This window comes from Cervus elaphus, chromosome 9 (genome assembly GCF_910594005.1).
Source record: "Cervus elaphus chromosome 9, mCerEla1.1, whole genome shotgun sequence".
NCBI lineage: Eukaryota > Metazoa > Chordata > Mammalia > Artiodactyla > Cervidae > Cervus > Cervus elaphus.
In genome coordinates, this window is record NC_057823.1 from 95492467 (window position 1) to 95509674 (window position 17208).

A 17208-nucleotide genomic window follows, 5' to 3' on the forward strand; every position below is an offset into this window, starting at 1 on the left:
GAAAAATACCCTAACACTGATTTAGTTTTACTTTGAAATTATTGTTTGTATATACCTTTTCATAACATTTTTATACTGTTCTCACTTCAGGTTTAAATATTTGTTCATTTTCTCCTCTTCAGTTGGGGTAAGGTACTCAGCTCTCCCAGGAATGGAGCAAAGTGAAATTTCCCTTTGTCCTCACAATCTAATTCTACCCCTGTCTTGCCTCTTCACCAGAGAGAGATTAAAGGGAAGTGGGTTCAATTTCCTCACCAACTAAATTACAGTCTCCAGTTAGAAGTTGGGCAAGCTGCAAAAATAAACCTCAAATGTAGTTCAGTCCCTTGAAAATTCTAAACCAGTACGTACTCCCAGCAACCCCGAGCCCTGTGCTGTGCATACTAAGAGACAGTGGGCTTCAAACACGGCAGGGAGGAGGTTTAATGATGTTCTGCGGAATAACAGAGGATCCATGTTTCTTTGCAGTGAGGAAATTCACTGAAATTTACCAAGAAAAGAGCTGAAATACAAAACATTTCGATTTTTTTAACTCTTCTTCGGTGTCTGTACTTCTGCTAAGCACAAGGCATAGAGGTGGAGAACGGGACGGGATCAGAGACAGTCCGAGAGCAGCAAGGCCAAGCAAACAGGCTGACCCATTTCTAAGAGATTAAGAACAGAGCCTCAGGTTTCTTTGAGGATACTCAGCTCCCTTGTAGAAGCACAATACAAAGGTAATGGTAGCTCGTGCCGGGTAGTTTTCAGCAGGTATTGAGGACCCATCCTTATCCATACTTAGAAAATGTCTAGAATTTAAAATGAAATACAAGTAATCACATGAGTTGGGGCTGAGATTTGTCTTTATCTGCAAATTAGACTCCCAACATAAGGACATAATGGCATGGAGAGCATGGAACAGCAAGAAGAAAAGAATGAAACCATTAACAGTCTTCTTAAGCTATACTTGCTAAACCTTTTTAACTAGTAATAAAAAAAAGTTTTTTAGGGTGGAAAATTAGTGTGAGTGAAATTAGTATCAAAAGAAACATCCAGCTCCTTATTGATATTATGGTTTTCTTTATATAATTACTTTGGGGGCTTCCCTGGTGGTTCAGACGGTAAAGCGTCTGCCTGCAATACGGGAGACCTGGGTTCGATCCCTGGGTTGGAAGGATCCCCTGGAGAAGGAAATGGCAACCCACTCCAGCACTCTTGCCTGGAAAATTCCATTGGAGAAGCCTGGTAGGCTACAGTCCAAGGGGTCGCAAAGAGTCGGACATGACTGGGTCACTTCACTGGTATATGATTAAAGTTAACTGTATAGTAAATATGTTTACAAATAGATTCAACCAATAGTGAGAGCTCTCACAGTCTAAGCTATTTTGTTTTTGTGCTGTAGCCAGAAGACTTGCCTATAATTGGCAGAAACTGTCCAACATGGATGTAGCTGGTTCCCGGACCGATTTTATCCATAACCCAGACTCTTTCTACCTTTCTGCTCTCATCTTGAGCATATTGATTTTCTTCTTGAAGCTTGTCTCCTTATGGTCACAGGATGGTGATTTCAGTTTCAGGCATCCCTTCTATATGCAATTACACCCCAAGACAGAAAAGCCCATTTCTCCTCAAGTGTCTTTTTTTCTTAGAAATTTTTCTGAGAATCTTTCAGCAATCCTGCTGTATCTCATTGGTCAGAACAAAGTCAAATGCCTAAAGGAAAAATTAATCCCTGATGAGAATAGACCATTCCTGATCTAGACTCATCATGATTTGTCCCCTGGGGCTGGGTGGCCTTCCTTATGTGCCATGGTTCTTAATACCTAGACAAAATAGGGATTCTCTTAACATGAGAGAAGGGAATATTGCCTGTTGAAATGGCAACAGATTCCATGTGCCACAGGTACTTTCATAAAGTTCTGAATTAAGGGGTCTACCAGGTATTATTACAGGTAGATATTGGAACTAGGTATATAAATATTAAGTATGACAATGGCAGTCCTGTTCCCACAGTGGGACAACCAATTCATAGTAGTGTGTAAGAAAACCTTCTTTGAGTAACTACTCTGTTCCTGTTACCTGTGTTATGATAAGATACAATTATGAAGACATCAGTGTCAACCCTCAAGGATCTCACAATCTAATATAGTTTTGAGGTATGATCAAGATTCTGGTGAGTAAGAAATCAAGGTGATTAGATAAGAAAAACTAAAAAAACGGACAAGATGGAATTTCCTACAGTGAAAGATTATAATCTAGGTTAGGGAATAGAACTAACATTAGAAAATCAATTAGAGAGTAATTAGATAAAGCTGAAATAGTAGATTAGGAATTCTACAATGAGGGCAGATTTAAGTTGTTTGGAGAGCAACAGAAAGTTTTTGAGTGCAGTAGTGAGTGATATGACCAGATCGTGATAATGGAAGATGAACATGATGGCGGTGAGACATAAGGAGAAAATACTGTGTCTAGCAGGGCCACTGTAGTTGCTATTAAATGCATAACTAGGAAGCACTAGGAACCTAAACTCAGGTTGGGGTCGTGGTTATGGAAATAGGGGGTGGAATAAAGATAGATTTTAAAGGAACAATGGTCAGAGTTTTGTGGACTGCAAAAGACAGAAATGAAGGTAAACCCAATAATTAGAGCCTGGGTGACAAGAATGCCTAATAGCTCCTCCCAGAGAAGCAGTAGCCCCAGATATTGGATCTAATCAGCCTCCTGAGGTCCCAGGGCAGTATGGAGTGGGGTGCAGTGGGCTGCAGGTTGTGGTACCAAGTGTAAGTAGAAGCAAGTTAAGAAAGATGTAACTAAAAGTTAGGTAGTGTATGTAAGCCTAATTGAGGTGTCAACCTGAAAATTTAGGCCAAGAGGCTTGATCCAGATAAAGGACAAAGTTCAGACACCAGAGGCATCAAACCCAGAAAGAAGTTATTAAATGTGAAACCTTGGGGCAAATATACAAACAAGGTAATATGGTACAAACAAGCATCGGTATGTCAGTAAACATGATAAATGTACATGAACTAACGTTGTTTTCAGTTAAAAGACAAAGATTAGAAATATGAATTTTTAAAAATGTTATCTATAAACAGTTAACCAGACACATACATGAAAGGCAGGTATGAAAAGGCATCAACTTGTCATCCCAGTTTAATACCAATCAAAAGAACATGTTTAACAATATCAATATCTGACAAAATTTATTTTAAGTAATAAAGGGTTACTAAGAATAAAAACAGTAATCACATAATTCATAATAGGTTTAAATTGACAGAAAGATATAAAAATACTGAATTTATAATAGTCATAAAAATGCCAAAACTTAACCAGAAGAAAGTTTTGTTTTGTTTCTATATATGTCAGATGATTATCAATTAATGTTTGTTGTGCAAGGTGTAAAGGTCAACAAAGCAATTAACTGACCCTTGTATCTACCAATCAATTTACATAATAGAAAGAAAGGAACAAATTCACCGTCAGAGTAGGAAATGTTAATATACCTCTTTTAGTAATTTTTAAAGATAAAACCGTCAGTAATGCTTTGGAAGATTTGGAAAAACACAGTCAGCAAGATCAATCTAATAATCCCACCATGTATATTCAACTTTTTTCTTCCCACACCACCCATAACACAAATCCTATACTTGAAGATCTTGGTTCTGTTGTTCCCCCAAGAAAATACAAAGTTCTACCCTCTTGCCTTGGCCCACATAGCTCTCCAGCCTCCAAAGGGACAGAGTATCTTGACATGTATGGTCATTTATTTTTCTGTTTTTTTTTCTCTTTGTTCATATTTTTGGAGTAGTTTAGTAAACTGATGGCAGAAATACAGTTTAAAATTTAGTAGGGCCTCAGCAAAGACCCTACTAAAATTAAAGCAAATTAAAGATTGACTAGGCCTTGCCTGGTAGCTCAGATGGTAAACAATCTGCTTGCAATGCAGGAGACCTTGGTTCCATTCCTGGGTTGGGAAGATCCCCTGGAGACAGGATAGGCTACCCACTCCAGTATTTTTGGGCTTCCCTGGTGGCTCAGATGGTAAAGAATCCACATGCAATGCGGGAGACCTGGGTTCAATCCCTGGGTTGGGAAGATCCCCTGGAGGAGGGCATGACAACCCACTCCATTATTCTTGCCTGGAGAATTCCCATGGACAAAGGAATCTGGCTGGCTATTGTCCATGGGGTCACAAAGAGTCAGACATGACTGAGGAACTAAGCACAGAGATTAACTAAACAAATTTCCTTGTTTTAATTAAAAAGTAATGCATGTTCATTGTTACAAGTGAGCAGTCCAAAGATGTATGAAAAAAAATGTAGCTTTCTGTCTCCCCCTCCCTTTCAAGGTGGTCCAGATGACCTAATTATATCTATCTATATACCAATTTATCTGTCCAAAATTATTCATATTGTTTGAGGGGAAGTAAAGGATTTTTTCTACTGAATATTAGATATACTATATTACATTAGTTAGAAGTGTTTCTATATTGAACAGATCATGAAAATTTTTCCCAGATTAATATATATGAATCCAACTCATTCCTTTTGTCTGCATGACACTTTATAATATAGATGCCTCATAATTCTTCATCCCTTTTTGATTGATTGTTTGAGGTTTCCAGTTTTTCTGCCTCCTAACATGGTGCCTTTTCTTCTCTGTAGGACAAGTTAACAAGAGGGGAATTTGGGAGTCCTTTTTTAACTTTAAAAATTAGTTCTGTTCTCTATGTCTGTTTCTCCATTGCTGCCCTGAAAATAAATTCATCAGTGCCATCTTTTTAGATTCAGTATACATGTGTCCATATATGATATTTATATTTCTCTTTCTGACTTACTTCACTCTGTAGAATAGACTCTAGTTTCATCCACCTCATTAGAACAGATTCAAATGTGTTCCTTTTTATGGCTGAGTAGTATCCCCATTGTGTATATGTACCACAACTTCCATATCCATTCATCTGTCGATGGGCATCTAGGTTGCTTCCATGTTCTAGCTATGGAGGTGGTGGGAGGAGAGGAGGGAGAAGGGGAGATGTTTGGAGGGAGTAACATAGAAATTTGCAATACCATATGTAAAACAGATCGCCAGCGGGAATTTTCTGTGTGACTCCGGGAACTCAAACAGAGGCTCCGTGACAGACTGAAGCATAGGCTGGGGAGGGGGATGGGAGGGAGGCCCAGGAGGAGGGCACGTGGGTGTACCTATGGCTGATTCTTGTTGATGTATGACAGAAAACCACAAAATTCTGTAAAGCAGTTATCCTTCAATTAAAAATATTTTTTTTGGAAATGTTATTTTTTGTCTTACCGAAAGCCTGTTGTAGTTCACATCCCTACAGGCAATATTTTGAAGGGCCTGCTTCCTACCTTCTGTGTACTATTGTACCTTTTAATTTTTGTCACTCTGAAATGTGAAGACCAGTATCTCATTGCTCCTTTAGTTTGCATATCCCTAATTACCAGGGGCAATAAGCCTTTTCATATATTAGCTGTAATTTACATAATTTTGTCTGTGAGCTGTCTGTCTCTATTCTTTGCCCGTTTTTCTCCTTTTTTGTCTTAGAAATACTTGTTCACTGTATATTCTTTTATGTGAGATGGAAGTGATGGAGGAGGTGGGGTGGCCAAGACAATCCTCTTTGACCTGAGTTTTTATGGCTTTGCCTCAAACCTCCCTTTCACTTTGGCTGTAAAGAGATGGTTCCATCTCTCTGGGAAGTTGAATGCTTCCATTTAAAAAATTTTTTTAAAAAAAAGGAAAGAGAAGAAAGGGGGAGAAAAGCACTTCCCCAGAGCACATAATCCTCTTTGCTATCCATGAAACCTGCCGCTGCTGCACACTTCATGGGGGATTTATATTCTGGCAACCAAAGAACACAGCATAAAACCCACCTGCAGAGACCCTGCAGTCTGGAGTGCCAATGTTCAGGAACCATCCGCTTAATGTCGTGCTGGTCTATTGAAAGACGTGGACTCCTCCTGATAGTCTCACTTGAGGGAATAGAAGCCCCAAGCATCGCAGCCGAAATGACAGGGCCCCTGCCCTCCCTGACCACCCTTTGATTCCACCTTTTCACATATGTCCGCATCTGTCTTTTCTTCCCCCGCCTTGCACCCCACTTTTCCTATTTCACAAGTGTCTCACTCACTTTCCTAATCTTAATGAGCTTCAAGCTGGTTTTTTAAAAAGTGGGAAAAAAAAATAGGCAAAGAAACCTCATCTTGCAGCCAATATGCCCCCAGCAGGCTTTCCCACAGAGAGAGAAGAGTGAGTCTCGAGGCTGTGGGGAGGCTGACCCGCAGGCAGGAGGCAGCTGTCTGCTTTTATTAAAATGCCACCTGGGCCAGAGTCTGATTTCTTTGAGGACCAGTTGACTACCATTCACATGCAGGATTTATGACACATGCTTCTGCGGCTTTTGTCCCTAAGCCCTCTTAACAGGTCAGTTGTAGGGAGGAGATTAAAACCCTGCCACCAGCTGGATGCAGCAGTAAAGAATCCTCCTACTATGCAGAAGACACAAGAGATATGGGTTTGATTCCTGGGTTGGGAAGATCCCCTGGAGGAGGGCATGGCAACCCACTCCAGTATTCTTGCCTGGAGAATCCCACGGACGGAGGAGCCTGGTGGCTTACGGTCCACGGGGTCGCAGAGAGTCGGACACGGCTGAGCACACACACACAGCCCCGCGCCCAGCCCCTCAGTCTCCTCCCCTCCCACCTCCCCACTCGGTCTGGCCCCATCAGCTGCTCTAGAAGTGAACCAGCACGTCCAGTTCAGCACAGTTCCTGTTTGTCTTTCCTCGTTTCCTGTGTGTGGTGGCAGTTTATTCTCTGATCCTGTCAGGAAGTCCTCCAGAGAATTCCAAGAACAGGGTAACATGAAGGCGCTTGCATATTTCAGCCCACACAGAGACCAGCTTGAAATGTCAGATGATAGCTGCGTTTGAGCAAATATTAATCTATGAGCAGATTTTAAAATTAAACCATATCCCAAGAGTAGAGTTTGCATTTAGGATACTCCTCTTTTCTTAGTCTAATATTCTTTTGTTTTAATTCTTAAAGGAAGACCGTACCTCAACAGTTTCTGCCCCTTCCCTCTTTTAAGAGCTGTATTGAGGTGTCAGGTATCCATAAAAACTCACCCATTCTAAGTGTGCAGTTTGTAAACTTTTGGTAACTAATCGTTACAGTGAACTTTGGTAAGTAATTGTGCAGTCATCCCCACAATCCAGTTGTAGAACAGCTCCATCACCTCCAAACTTCCCCCTTGATAATCGGAGTTGATACCTGCTCCTACTTCCAACCCAGGCAACAGCTGATCTGCTTTCTGTCTCTGTAGGTTTGCCTTTTTCTAGAAGTTTCATATAAGTGAAATCTCATAGTACACAGTCCTCTGTGTCTAGCGTCTTTCAGTTAGCATTATGCTTTTGAGGTCCATCCATGCTGTTGCCTGTATCGGTGTTTCATTCTTTATGACAGCAGCATAGTATTCCATTGCATGGCTATACCACATTTCATTGATTCATTCACCTCCTCACGGACACTGGGGTTGTGCCGTGTTTTTGACTATGGCACCTCTACTATGAACATTTGCATGTAAGTCTTTGTGTAGATGTGTTTTCATTTCTCTTGGGTAAATTCCAAGTAGTAGAGTTGCAAGATCATGTGGGAAGTGTATGTTTAACTCTCTCAAAAACTGTCAAACGGATTCTGAAGACATTTGTTAATAATTCTCATCTTTTTAAGGTCGCATTTTGTCATGAAATTACCCAGTCTAAAGGAACTAAATAAAAATTCTGAGCATCATTTTGCAGTTTTTAGGATTGGAATTATGGGCAGTCATAGTAACAGAACTAAGGGAAGGGAGCAGTCTTGTTTTCTTCCATTCCTTCTCAGTCTTCATCCAAGAGCTCCTTAGAATTCTACTGGCAAAGGAAAAGTACACAGTCACCAGCGGCTCTCAGTCCTTTGGTCCCCACTTTCCCTGCCCTGCCTCTGTGGGCCACCACTGAAGGCGCCCCTTTCAGATTTCGTTGGCTAAGAAGACTCCAGTGAGCCTTCCTAGGGAGCAGGAACGGAGGATTCTGGGTGCACATGCCTTGTTGGTCCTATGGACACCAGCAAAGGGGACGCTGCTACAGTAATCGGGTGATGACTGTAGATTGTGGACTCCTGAGATCAGGAGAGAAGTTAGTCCTCAGCCAGGGGGTTTGGGAAGACAAGGCCACAGCCACAAAGGAAAACGATTTTTCAACTGCAGTTCTGCTACTTACAATTTTAGGACCTTAAGCAATTTTTAAAAATTGCTTATTTTCAATTTTTACCTGACAGGGTTACTGTGAGGATTAACTGGGATAATGATAGAATGCATATAATGTAAGGTCTTTGATGGCAGGAAATCTTTGTGTGAATCTCAGGAGCCTAGAACAGTGTTAGGCACATAGGGCATGTTTAGCAAATGCTTACAGAGTGACTAAAGTACTTAATGTAATACGTGATACCTATAGAGATTATTCATTCATTCACTCATTGAATCTTTTGTTTAATATTTATTGAGTACCTCCTGTATGTTTGTTGAGAGCTAAACTAAGCCACCAACATATGAGTAGCTGATTAAGACAAGTCAAAATGAAACGGCCTAGCCTTTAACCACTTACTGTGATAATGTTAGCGTGAGGTTATAGTAGAGAAAGCACAGATTCCCCCATCATTCCACTTTCCCCAGAGAAGGACACTGGTGAGGGTTAGATAGGCTAGCCCAGACATGGGGAATTGTCTCAGTATCAAGAGTCCTGGTGGAAAGACTCCTGCCCTTAAGGACCCCAGAGCCATGGGGTGGGAGAGTGATAAAGGAGGAGAGGGAATAGCCAGAAGAGAAGAATCACTGGGTACTGAGCAGCGTGGAGAAAATGTCTTCAGATTTTCTTTTCCCCAGCATCTACCCCACCTCCCGCCACCTGCAACCCCACTCCCAGCTCTCAGAGGCACCTAACAAGGCCTCTACTTAAGGGTCTTGATAAAGAGACCTCCAAGTAAAGATTGCTTGGCTGCAAATATAAATACCTGTAAGAGCTTGACCAGCCAGGGGTAGGGGGCAGGAAAGCTGGGTCTGTGACTGATGATGTGAGTCTGATATGGGGAAGGCAGACTTTCTCCATCAGACTTTCAGGCAGAGCCTTGGTAAAGGCCTGTGGTTGGGCTTAGAAAGAAAAAAAAAAATCACAACATAGGCTTCTGGCCAGGAGCCAAACTCCTGAATGCTGCTGTAAGCGTGGATGTGGCCTCTGCCTTCACAAAAACCTGCAAGCTATTGAGTAGGCAGAACATAGACAAACAAAAAAATCCCTCACTGCAAATTGTGATGAGGGCCCTGAAAGTGTCGGGTGGATGCGGGGCAGAGTCTGGGGCGGGAGGACAGCAGATGCTCCTACACTGGCCTGAGTGCCCCAGCTGGCGCCCTCTGAGGGGAGGCCTGAGCTGAGGACAGAGAGGAGCCCCCCGGACTAAGGGCAGGGGGGAGGGGTGGGGGGAGGTGGAGCACACAACAAGCTAAATAAATGTTCATTCGTCCCCCGCTCTGTTCCATCAGGCTTTAACTAATTATAGATGCTACGCTTGAGGGGCAATGTGACTTCTGCGGTGGCTCATCCGAATCTGTGTAATAATCCTCCGCTCGGTAGCAATTATTTCTTTGATGTATGAACTGGCGCATCCAGTCGAATCTTATCTGTAGTTATGCAGATCTCAAACACACATGAGTCAGATGTTCCTAGGATCCAAATAATCTTTTATAAATCTGAACAAACCTCTGTCGTGTAGCTATATGGGAGGGCCAGAAGAATCGATTTAGCTAAAACTCTTTGGTGCTCTCGATCTCTCTTTGAATATTAGAGCCTGGAGATGCTGCAGAAAACAGTGGTTAAACTGACTTTAGGGAGGAAGGGAGGGGATCTGTGGTTATTTTCCTCTGAGAGGGTTCTGGAAGATGCCCTGTACCCCTCAGCCTGTCTTCTGTAAACCTCTGACACAAAGTTTATTGTCAGGAACAAACTGCTCCTTCAGTTAATTGTGAAAAAAAAAAAAAACATGTACACACGGAACAAAACAACTAGCAGGTATTGTAAATATTGTTTTTGCTCAAGATTATTTATCTTTCTAAAAAGTCTGCTCCCTTTCATGTCCATTGCTTACAGTCAGGTCAAAGGAGACAGTCCCTTGCCCAAAGCCCCTAACATGACGCACCTAAATTTTCAAAACTTTGTTTTGGACAAGGTTGGACTGAGGTACTCAACTATTTATGTCCCTGATTTATTATTTGCTAAATTAATAGGCTCCCCGTTGGGCACTGCAGGGTGGAAGTGGGGGCCCTATCCTGGAGGAGGTGTGTGGGCGCTGGAGGGTCCCAGGAAAGCACAAGCGTACAGTTTGCCTGTGTTCCTCCTGAGCGGGACGCCACCTTAGGGCTTTTCTGTAACTCAGTTTGAGAGATGAGCTTGTGAAAAGGAATTCTGGCCAAGTTGTGAGGATGTAGACATCAAGTGAACTGTTGGGAGCAAATTCTCCCTAAAGTTTTCCTATGACCTGGGCCAAGTTACTTACTCAATCTGCGTCTCACCGACTGTGTTTATTAAAAAAAAAAAAAGAAGAAGAAGAAGAAGAAAAGGATTTGAGATGAATATTGTCTACCTTAGACAGTTGTTCTGAGAATTTAGTTCACAGATAATGCTTCAAGTCGCTCTTACCTCCTATTGCATTGGTCTCCGATTCCCTTTCAAAGTCAGCTCCAAAATCTCCTTCCCCACTGTAGTTTTCAAAGTTTCTAAATATGAAATTTAAAGGAAAAAAAAAACATCTTTAGGAGTCTCTGTCATGTCTCACGCAAATGAGAATTAGCAGTTCTGTTTGCAATTAACAGAGTCAGTAAGTAGCTGAGAGTGCTGCCGTCCTGGGAAGAAAGCTCTTCGAGTGGCCAGGAGGTTGAGCCACACCTCCCAGAGCCCAACCAGGGAGGCGGCAGGGTTAATTATGTACTATAAACCACCTAGTGGTTTCAATCCAATTTAAAATGGTCTGGGTGTGTATAAAGCCTTATTTTTAATTTGGCTTTGACAAAGTGCTATCTCAATTTTAACAATCCCCTTGAGCTCTGTGACTCATATCATCAGAGATCTGACCTTTCAACAGAAGGGGAAAAAAAATCTTAAGTTGTTACCTTGACAACACAAGGTAAGCAGGATGCTTTGAGCTCTGGTGTTTCTGCTATAAATAATCTGTCTTTGACCAGACACTGGCCAGAGAAATATTAACGTGAACACAGAGAGGAATGAGCTGGGTTGGCGATGGGGAGCATCTGCATTTCAGGAGATTGTTTTAATCACCATTTTTAGGAATTATTCCCAGAGGCACTTTTGAAGCAATTAACCAATAAACCGATAAGAGGGAATGGCTTCAATTTCTAAAAATGGGAATTCACACAAATGAAGACTGGTAATACTTGCTTGTGTGAAGGTTTCTCTATACTTATGTGTACCATCATCTAAATTCTGTTTTCCTTCCAAGTATTTATTCTCTGGTTTCCCAACAACCTATAAAACCAAACAGAGAGAAGCTAACAATGAACTTTGGCCCTTCAGCCATAACATTTGATGTTACCCTGCACAGTAGCAGGAAAGGAACATCAATAAAACTGGGTGGCTTTTAAGACATTATGGATTATTAAAGAAAGGAAAACCAAAGCCTTTTGGATGAAAGTAACAAAATACTACGGAATTTTTTTTAACCAGCTGTACTCTTGGATCGGTTTAAGATTTATGGCTGTGATTATCCTTTTGCTTGCTGACGTAAATTAGTCTTCTGGGAAGTCCAGGTTATTTCTCAATAAGCTTTAATAGTCTGTGAGTCAGAGTAGGTGCTGCTAATAATGAGTATTGTAGGATTTACAGGATGGCAAGGAAGAAATTGAGGAAGCATGTTCATCCAGTGGCCTTTGTAATAGTGCAGAAAAATATTTTCTGGATAAGAGCCTTTGCTCCAGTACATTCTTGCTGCTTTTTAACGTAATTTACCTAGAAAGATTTCCTAAAGGTACCTTCCAGTTGCCTGAGATTCTACATGACTATTAATGCTTCTTCTTGTTGTGGGGTCAAAATACACACCCTCAGATTCGTGTGAGCAAAATAGGATAATGATATGCTTTTTCCAATTGATCTTGTTTTCTTAAATTCTTGCTCTGATGATTTCAAGGGAGTTGCTCTAAATTAAGAGACACTTAAAGAGACGTAACAACCAAACATAACATGTCACCCATGATTAAATCCCAATTCAAACAAGCCAACAGAAAAAGGCAATTTGAAACAATCGGAGGCGTTTAAAATGGACTGCATATTAGATAATTCATAAAATAGTTGTTAATTGCCTAAGTGTGATGATGACATTGAGGTAATGTTAGAAATTGTATTTCTCGATATGCCTACTGAAGTCCATAGAAGCAAAATGGCATGGGGATTTGCTGTAAAACATTTTTTTTTAAAAGAATTGAGTTGTTAAGGAAACAAGAATGACAAAAACTATAATATGAATAATAGATATATGGAATTTATTATACTATTCTATTTTTCAAGTTTCAAAATATTCATAATTTTAAAAAAATCCTTTCTAACCCAAAGCAGTCTCTCTCTCCTCTTTTTCAAGATAGTGCCTTGTAAATATGGCTAGTGTCTCCTGTTGGAATAGAGGATGGTGCAAAGTCTGACCCTCAGGGCATTCTCTTCTCTAGGTCCCCTGCCTTTGAGAGGACTGTGACTTTCGGAATTGAGTCAGGTTAGCACGTCGTGGCTGAACCCTGATGGTTTCCCCCTTGCCTCTCTTTTCTTTGCTTTTGGTTGTGCTGCTGATGCTTGGAGGCCTGGCTCTGAAGGCCAGTAGATTTGGGGCTTGGAGGACCCAAGCTGTGGCTCCCAGCTCCAGAGCCATAGTGCCTGTCCGCAGCGACCCCTCCTGGCCAGTGAGTTCACCAGCTCATCAGTTCAGTTCAGTTCCCTGGCTCAGTCGTGTCTGACTCTCCTTGACCCCGTGGACTGCAGCACACCAGGCCTCCCTGTCCATCACCAACTCCTGGAGCTTGCTCAAACTCGTGTCCATCGAGTCGGTGATGCCACCTACTCAGCATCACTGACTCACCAGCTTATATGTTCAGTTATTTCCACATGCCACCCCCTCGCCCCAGACACAGAAATGTCTAGATCCCTAACACTCCAGGAGAAAGCCATGGAGAATCAATGGAGCAGAGAGGATATTCCATACAATCTTTTAAGCACGTTTCTCAGCCGATTTTAGTCTCTGCCCCCTACCTGTTGGATGTAGTGAATAGTTTTAACTCCTGGGCTTCTCTGGGAAGCACACAATCTTTTCAGATGGGCCTAGAGAAGGACAAACCAGGACTTTTTCTGAAATCAGCTCAGACACACCTGAGTCCTTAAACCCTTCACAGCCAGCCTCTTGGGCTTCTCTTCCTTTTCTGCCTAGCCTGATTACCGGGCACAGAAAGACTTCCCCAAAGGGAATGGCGCTCACAACCATGCTTTCTCATTTGAATGTGTGCTCATGATCTGTTTCCCTCACTAAAATGAAAACTCCGTGAGGGCAGAAATCATATCTCTTTTATTTACTGCTGTATGCTCAGCATCTAAAGCAGTGTTTAGCACATGTTAGGTGCTCAATAAATACATATCGAATGAACAGTTAGTGAACAATCACTGTATACAATTTTTCATAGCACTTATTTTGGGAACCACACATGCTTTAGTATAAATACTTGGTTAATGTCTATAGCTCCCATTAAAAGTTTTGCTGAAACTTGCCTGATGAAAGGTTTCCCGGTGACTCGGTGGTAAAGAACTCACCTGCCAATGAGGGGATACAGGGGAGATGAGTTCAATCCCTGGGTCGGGAAGATTGCCTAGAGGAGAAAATGGCAACCCACTCCAGTGTTCTTGCCTGGGAAATCCCATGGACAGAGGAGCCTGGTGGGCTACAGTCCATGGGGTCACAAAAGAGATGGACACAACTGAGCGACTAAGCGCCCAGGCACTCCTGATGAAATTGAACCTGCATGCTTGCTGAACACTTGATTCCCAAGTCTTCCCCTGAGGTTCTAATTCTGTAGGTCTAGAGTAGAAATTAGGAATCTGCATGTTTTACAGGTGCCAAGGAGCCTCCTCCGATTAGGCAGCTGTGGAAAACACTGCTCTAGAACATAAGATTTACCTGAAAGTGAAAGTCGCTCAGTTGTGTCTGACTCTTTACAGTCTATGGAATTCTCCAGGCCAGAATCCTGGAGTGGGTAGCCTTTCGCTTCTCCAGGGGATCTTCCCAACCCAGGGATCAAACCCTGGTCTCCCGCATTGCAGGTGGATTCTTTACCAGCTGAGTCACTAGGGAAGCTTTATCGAGTAGGTACCTTATCTAGTTTTAGTCATTGGAGAGATCTGGCACATGGCAAGACCTCATTACATTTTTCCTGAATGAATGAATGATTGACATATAGTTGTGAACACATACCAGCTCTTTGTGATGTGATATTCTCTTTTCAACAACCAGACTGAACTTCCTTAGAAAGATTAGATGGGTTAATTACTGAAAAACCATCACTTGAGTTTCCGGCATATTGTGTTTCAACCTGGTGGATGGAAATGTAGTTTTGTTTTTTTAACTACCTTTTTAATAAGACAGAACATAGCTATCAAGAAATCAGCTGGGTTCTCTTCTGAGGCTGAAATCAAAATGGTATTTACTAAGCTATGACAATTAAATCTTTACTATGAATAATCATAAAGAAGCAGTAAATCTGTCACCTTTTCAGATATCAGAAATGTGATTAATATTTTTTCAGTTTTGTTCTGAAAACACTTAGCAGATAAATAGTTAGATGGAATACATTAAAGCTATCATTTCTCTATTACCATTTTGATGGTAAAATTAAAATTCTTAACTCTTAAAATTCAAATACTATGATTACATCACTAGAGAGGCAGCCCGGAACCACAGAATGATCACTGGCCCTGGGGGCAGAAAAACCTCAGTCCTAATCCTGACTCACTTCACTGCTAATTGGCTATATGACCTTTCTCAAATCATGTCCTCTCTCAGCCTGGTTAGTTTCCTTGAGAATTAAAATGTTAAGATCAAGTTAGTTCATGTTTGGGATTTATTATAGCTTTCACATTCCATAGTTTCTTTATTCACAACAAGACACTTCTCTAGGCACTGGGGCTGCCACAGTGAACAAAAATGACAAATATCTTCCTCTGGGGAACTTATGTTCTACTGAAAATCGACCATAAAAAGTAAATAAGCTCAGATAGTTAGATGTATAGAAAGAAAGAAATACAAAGCAGAGAATAGAGTGTGGGGTAGCAATAGTAAATAGGATGGGCAGAGAAATCTCCACTGAGATTTAAGTAAATACTTATTGCCCTTTGACAACACAGAATTCATATGTCAAGTCCATCAGATAAGGCTGTGACCAAAAGCACAGAATAAAGCTGGAGACAGTGGGGTACAAGTGCAAATTCCTATTAAGAGCTGTGGAAAATAAACCAGACAGTTAATATAACTGGAGAATACAGTGGTTTCTCAGCTCCAGCACTCACCCATGTGAGATTTGGGTCAGTGTTGCCAGATCTGCTGTCTTTCAAGAGAAATAAAAAATCTGATTTTTTTAAAATTGATTTGCAATATTGTGTTAGTTTTAGGTGCACAGCAAGGTGATTTGGTTATATATATATATATATATATATATATATATATATATATATGTTCTTTTTTGAGAATTCTTTTCCATGGGTTGGAAAGCACACATGTGACTCTTCTGTCCCTCATATAAGGACACCACTGCTCATATTGAACTGTGGTGTTGGAGAAGACACTTGAGAGTCCCTTGGACTGCAAAGAGATTCAACCAGTCCATCCTAAAGGAGATCAGTCCTGAATGTCCATTGGAAGGACTGATGCTAAAGCTGAAGCTCCAGTACTTTGGCCACCTGATGGGAAGAACTGACTCACTGGAAAAGACCCTGATACTGGGAAAGATTGAAGGCAGGAGGAAAAGGGGATGACAGAAGATGAGATGGTTGGATGGCATCACTGACTCAAATGAAATGAGTCTGAGTAAACTCCGGGAGCCGGTGATGGACAGGGAGGCCTGGCGTGCTGCAGTCCCTGGGGTCGCAGAGTTGGACACGACTGAGCAACGGAACTGAACTGGTTATATTGAATTAAAGGGCCATCCTACCAGTTGACCTCATTTTAACTAATCACATCTGCAGTGACCCTCTTTTCAGATAGAGTCACATTCTAAGGTATTGAGGATTTGAACTTCAATGTATATTTTGCAGGGAAGACAAAATTTAGCTCATAATAGCTATCAATTAGTATGCATTTAAAAAATAGTGCCTTAGTTAATACTCTGGAAGAAATAAATCATATAGGTGACTCACAGCTTATTCACTTGGGAACTTCAGGCCAAACATTAAGAAGTCTACAGAAAGGACTGTAAGCTCGATTAGATAGACATGGCTCTCTTTGTTTGTCTCTGAGACCCATAGCGCAGTGCCTGCCGAGTATTTGCTGAAGTAATGAGTAGATGAATGAATGGTGATATTTCTTTTATGTACCAGATAATCTAGAATACTATTCTATTAGCACAGAAAGAATCTATCTTTACTTGCAGCTGATCTTTACTTGCAGTCGATCAAGACTGTACTCAACGTTCAATACTCTCTGCAGGTTTCTACTCAAATTTGGACAGAGCTGTATAGACTAGTAACCCTGCTCCTAACCTGGCACTCCCCTCCTCCTTCCTCTGCCTTGGATTTCTGTGGATCGTGAGACTTGGGCCTGTGTCTGAGACACTGCCCTGAGATGCTGCCCAACCACCCTCTTCTATTTTTCACTCGATCTTAAATGCCAGTCTTTCTTTTTCTGTGACAGAGATTGCCTGTGATTTACCTAATATCCCTTAAAGGCAGAATGTGAGGGCAATTTGCCTAGCTGAAAAACAACACTTTCAAGCCTTGTTCACCAGCAAGAATAGCTAAATAGATGTAAGTGGCAATCTTGGGGCATGGCTTCTGGAAAGCTCTTTATGTCCTATTCAACCATCCTGTTTCATGCTAGAAGGTGAATGTGACAACCGGAGCAATGGCAGTCATTTGGGACCGTAAAG

At 41.5% G+C, this 17208-nt stretch overlaps 1 long non-coding RNA gene across 13 annotated transcripts in view; it reads left to right on the forward strand.

The window, feature by feature from the left end:
- The window catches only part of LOC122700630, a 526773-nt gene that overhangs the window by 450439 nt on the left and 59126 nt on the right, over positions 1-17208 (forward strand). The window lies entirely within an intron of this gene.